This window comes from Terrapene carolina, unplaced genomic scaffold (genome assembly GCF_002925995.2).
Source record: "Terrapene carolina triunguis isolate 2854851 unplaced genomic scaffold, T_m_triunguis-2.0 Scaffold172, whole genome shotgun sequence".
Lineage (NCBI taxonomy): Eukaryota > Metazoa > Chordata > Testudines > Emydidae > Terrapene > Terrapene triunguis.
In genome coordinates, this window is record NW_020664523.1 from 626913 (window position 1) to 632451 (window position 5539).

Below are 5539 nucleotides of genomic sequence, written 5' to 3' on the forward strand. Positions count from 1 at the left end.
GTACAGTTCAAGTCGTTTGGTCTTTAGCTAGAAAGCCCTTTGTGGATGGTGCCCTGTGCAGCTTAGAAATAGCCTCTGCCTTCTGGCTTTCATCCAGCAGGGATGCTGAGGCTGGCACTCCCTAAGTACATCTGAAATGTAGGCAGGGCACTCTGCTGAGACCCGACCTAGCTAAAATACTTGTGAGGCACCAGGAACATCATATCTGACCACCTTATGGCTGTCAACTCTTCACGCATGCCTAGGAGGTGGGGACATGCCGTGTCTCACTTTCCAGGTGGGGCAGTGAGCAGGAGCGCCGCCAGCTTTTCTGCCATCCTAGGCGGCGGAAGGGCCCGCCCCGAAATGCTGCCCCCCACAGAGGCGGCGGAAGGTCCCACCGCCGAAATACCGCCGCGGTCGCCGACCCCCAAATTGTAGCACCCTAGGCGACCGCCTAGGTTGCCTAATGGGTTGCACCGGCCCTGGCAGTGAGGTACAGTGGGAGGAAGGCCTAGATTCACAAAGGGTCTCAGGTGGCCAATTTTGGTGCTTTAGTCCTGGTTTTAGGCTCCTCTATAGTTCACAAAACTCCCTTGTTGCCTCAATTTCTGCCTCTGAGCACACACACTGCTGCCTCCCTCTGGGCATCTTGATGCCTATCTCCTGTCTATGCCTGAGAGCAATGCACACATTGGGGGAAGATCAGTCTTGTTAGGGCCTGGGCTAGTGGGTGTGCCCCGAGGCTGCCTGCTGGATTGGGTCCCATTCAAAGTCTGGCTGGGCAGAGGTTGCTACTGCAGCCAACCTTATAACTGTTAGCCCCATGGGTAGCACACTCGCCAGGGATGTGGGAGACTGGGATTCAAGTCCCCTCTCTCTGCCAGAGGGGGAGAAAGGAGGGAGACCCCTGTTCAAATCCTCTCAGGAGAGTGCTCTAACCACTGGGCGATGGGAGACTCTGGTGTGGGGTCCTATCAATCTCTCCTGCTGCATCTAAATAATTAGTCACTGGAGCAGGGGGTTGGGTTGGACCCTGGGTCCCCCCACCTCCCAGTGGGTGCCCTAAACACTAGGCAACAGAGTCATTATCTCTCTCTGGCCCAATGACTCATTATTTATATTGTTTATAAAGAACCCAAAAATCCAAGACTTTGTTTATAAAGAACCCAAAAACCAAGATGTGAGTACAGCGGCCCCGGAGTGTTTCTGCAAAAGCCACAACAAGGGGTGGGGGACCCTGACCTGGAAGGGCTCTTGCCTCACCTTACTTCTTTGCTCTCCGAAGTTCTCCTTCTCACGCCATACACATTCCCCCTGTAAGCTGCCTCCCAGCTGCTAATTCAGTGTCATCTTAGGCCAGCACCCAGGAGAGAGCGACCTGGGGCTAAGGGACTGAACCAGAAGCTGCTGTGGGAAGGCAGAATAGGAACTGGCTGTGGGAAGAAAGGGCTGGGTTGTGGCATTTTGGAGGGATGGGATGCAGGATGCAGGAAGGCTAGTGGGTGTGGTGGGGGGAAGGGCAGCACGTTTGGTGGGGTGTATGGGGGAAGAGAAAGAAGAAGAAGTGAAAATCAGTGAATTTGCCTTCATTTCCCTAGTGCAGTTCACTGAGAAGGAGCACACCTGTCCAGTGCTGACAGCTCCTTTGCAACTCGAGGAAAGTTAGAGGAGGAACTATGAAACCCAAGGGGGAGGTGCTAGCCAGGCTGTCTTCAGCTCCTGAGCCATAAAACATTCCACTTGACTACAGTTCAGACTACAGAAAACAAGTGCAGCAGACACGTCTGTAATGTCAAGCCGTGTGACAGGTAACCCAGCTGTTCCTTACTGTCTAATGACTCCAGCTCTGTTACATGGCAAGAAAATAAAATCTAACTTCTTAATTGTGATTGTTTTCACGAATAGATGGCAGTGGATCAGATTCCCACAGCAAGCTAGACAGATTCATAGAATGGTATGTAATGCTGGGGCAGCCCCTTTTTATTACTGAGCATGAGTGAGTGTGTTTTGAAGAGTTGGAATTACTCTAATTTGTGGCTGTTTCACTTTATCTAGGTAGTTGCCATGGAAAAAAATCATCATCCTAGACCTGTTGCATGTATCTTTCTTTCTTTTTCCCTTTCTGCGTGCATTCTGTAACTGTCAGTCTCTCCTAACCTAGGTGTTCGCTGTTAGCAGACCAGATTTAAATTCCTCTTTACAAAGGATGCTAGGTTGCTCTGGGGAGCTTTGTTAATAATCAGTCAATAATTAATGATCACTAATAATATTTTCATAAATTTATATAGTGCTTTAAACCATAGAATAAAATACTTTCCCTGCTCTGTATTCTGCATTACTTTCTAGTGTCCAAGATATTATTGTGCAATAGCACCCAGATAAAATCACATGTTTTCCTATTAACCATGTCAGTGCTGTTTAGCATACCAGGTACACAGGGGAAATTCACTGCCTGGGCTGCTCCCTGTACCTGCTTGGTCCTTGCTTATGGCACTGCCAGCATTGCACTGCCAATTACTGAAAGTTAGGGGCTGGCGAGGGAGGTACTATTCCTAGCTGGATTTGGTTTAGGCTATGACTCAGATTCATGTTGTGGGTGTATCCTCCGGGCTAGCCTTTGAGGTTTGGTATGAGGCTGCATCAGCATCAGGGTTCAGGGTCAAGCCCCCATCAGGTGTAAAGCTCTTGTCTTGATTTTATGAACGTCACCAGGCTGGCCGCCTCCCAGCTTCCCCCTCATGGCTAGAGGTTGCTCTGTAGGTGGCCTGCCTCGCCTTGGTTTCCCCCTTCAAGAGATTTCCTCAATAATTCACAAACCCTTTGTCCCTTCCCATCCCTTCTAAGCTTCTGTGTTATTAAATTAACAAACATTTAAAATAAAGTTTTCAAGTCCCTCTGTTCTCTGCTGGAGCTTACCTGCTGCAGACTCCCTCACTCTGCAGCTTCCTGCTGCTCTTCTAAGGGAATCGAGTGACCCCTGCTTAAGTGTGCCTCCTCAGTAATCAGGACTGGCTGTCCTCTAGCCCTTCCTGTTAAAATGACACTGAAATCTCACAAGTGTTAGGGTGGAAATGTTTGTGAGATCAGCTTCTCTCCTAAGATTCTGGCCACATCTGAACCAGAAAACAAACACCTTTTAACTGAAACCATCCAAGTGGATTTGGGATTCAGGGACTTGAATCTGACCTGCCCCGTTTGGCAGACATCGAAAGGGGCAGGGACATGAATCACCAGACTGTATCGTTAACAGCCCGTGTAACAACACCTGTTAATTGCAGGCTGATACAGAAGCTCAGTTACATCAGCGTGACAACCGGCCATGATGAGTACATGAAGGAGATTGGAGGGAGGCAGCAGAGGTGAGAGCCAGGAGGCATTTAATCAGGGAATGACAAGGGTGGACTATTCCCCCTCTAAATCAATAAATTAGTTAGGAAGTGGGGGGCCCTTCCCACTGGCTTGAGCCAGGCACAGAGTGGTACAGGGCACAAGTGGGCTCAACTTCTGCTGCAGGCCTGCGTGGCTTCTGGGCAGTGGCAGCATGCAGCAGCAGCCTGCTTTGCCAGCCAGGTGTGCTAGGAACAACACCAAACTCAGCTCATGTAGTACCTGCTCCTGCCAGGGCCTCGGCACCTCAGTGCTTTGTGCTAGGGATGTGGAACAGAGCAGTAACAGACTCTGCAGAACCCAGCTTGTGCCCAACAACGGGATAGAGCAAGGGCGATTCTAGCTCCTTTCCAACAGAGTGTGTTGCTGTGACATGTTCTGGAGCTGCCACCTAGCGTTCAGTGGTCTCCCCACACTGCACGGTACTAGGGTGACCAGATGTCCTGATTTTATAGCGTCAGTCCTGATTTTTGGATCTTTTATATAGGTTCCTATTATCCCCCACCCTCGTCCCAATTTTTCACACTTGCTGTCTGGCCACCCTACACGGTACCAGGATGGCTGAGGGCCTCTGTCCCTCTCTTGCAGTTTAACCTGTTACCCTTCGCCATGATATCTAAGCACCAGTTCTCCCCCGCTCTAGCCCTGGACACTCTAGGGAAATCAGTGCTGAAGGTGGATTAGTTGTCCATGAAAACAGGACAAAGCCCTTTTCAGCCCCACTACAAAAAGCATTTGAGACTTCAGTGCCACAGCCCACTCCTTCCTGTCTACACTAGTAGTTAAATCTCTCAGCACCAGCTCAAGAGCATCCAGTACTGATGAACATTTACAGTCTCCCAGTGGAGGCTGGGCTTTTGTTAGTCTGGACAAGGCCTGAGAGACAGAGATTTTTCTTCAAATACTTGACCTCTGAGCTACCACCAATGCAGCTTCCCCTGTGGTAACAATGACGGGAGTGCTAGCGTCCACCAGCATTTTAACCAGTGTGTTATCTGGACCTGCTCTCAACAGGTGGCTAAACTACCTATGCCTGGTCTTTGTGAGAATTTCTACCACCAGGGAAGCCGTACAGGTACTAGCAATGGGGAGACACTGGAGTTGTAGCAATGACCTCAGGCATTTGGACAGGGTTTGGATGCTAAAACTGATGTAGAAGGTACACTGACTTCAATTTCTGTGTCTCATTGCAGGAACGAGGATTTGAACCGCGAGAGATTAGTGCAATGTGAACCAGCCATGGCAGACACTTAAAATAATATTATTCTTTCCTACAGTTTATACTGTAGTGTATGTAGTATATTTTTGCTACTCTATATAGTGTTTCTCATGCTTGGCCTCCTATAGCAAAAGAAAATTAGAAAGTGGGGAGTGATTGGGAGATGGGAGCGGGCTGGGGAAGTGATTTAGAAAGTGATCCGAGCGCATCTGAAAACAAAAAAATCTTTAAAATTGACTGAGCCAAACCTGGAAAGCCACACAAAACAGGAAGGGAAGGAAAAGAACAGACAAAATAAACAAGAAACAAGGGGGAAAAGAGAAACAACAGCATAAGGAAAAGAAAATGAATGAGAGACAGAGAAAGGGACTTTTTAAAGAGGCCGAGGGGAAAGGGGAGGCCCAAAAGAGACATTCAGAGTCACTTGGGGGTATAGCACAGGGCGACAAGGAGCTGGATAATCGGGTGTCTGGACAGAGGGCAGGAGACAGGGCCGGCTCTAGGCACCAGCCCTCCAAGCACGTGCTTGGGGCGGCACTTTCTAAGAGGCGGCACTCCGGCCCCCCTTTTTTATTTTTATTTTTTATTTTTTTGCTTGGGGCGGCATTGCCGGGAGCCGGCCCTGGCCCAGCCACTCGCCCTGCCAGCGCGAGCTGGGATCCGCGCCCCCTGCCCAGCCCGGCGGCGCCCTGTACAGCGCTGCCCTGGGGAGACTCGGCGCGGCAGCGGCAGCAGGACCCCATCTCCCTCCCTGCATCCCGGGCGCCGCTTCCCTTTCCCCTCTCACCCCCCCGCTCCTCACACACTCCGGGAGCCCCTCTCGCGGCCGCTGCAGCCCGGGCTGCAGCAGTGGCTAGAGGGGCTCCCGGAGTGTGTGAGGAGCGGCGGGGGGGAAGGGAAGGGAAGACTCGGCGCGGCAGCGGCAGCAGGACCCCATCTCCCTCCCTGCAT

General features: G+C 50.8%; 1 long non-coding RNA gene across 1 annotated transcript; it reads left to right on the forward strand.

Annotated features, from left to right (window-relative positions):
- Positions 1-1731: 1731 nt before the first annotated feature.
- Positions 1732-5136, forward strand: LOC112105958. Its single transcript, XR_002908061.2, has 4 exons — positions 1732-1790; positions 1888-1936; positions 3261-3341; positions 4563-5136. It is a non-coding gene; the product is annotated as an uncharacterized LOC112105958 (long non-coding RNA).
- The last annotated feature ends 403 nt before the right edge of the window (positions 5137-5539 follow it).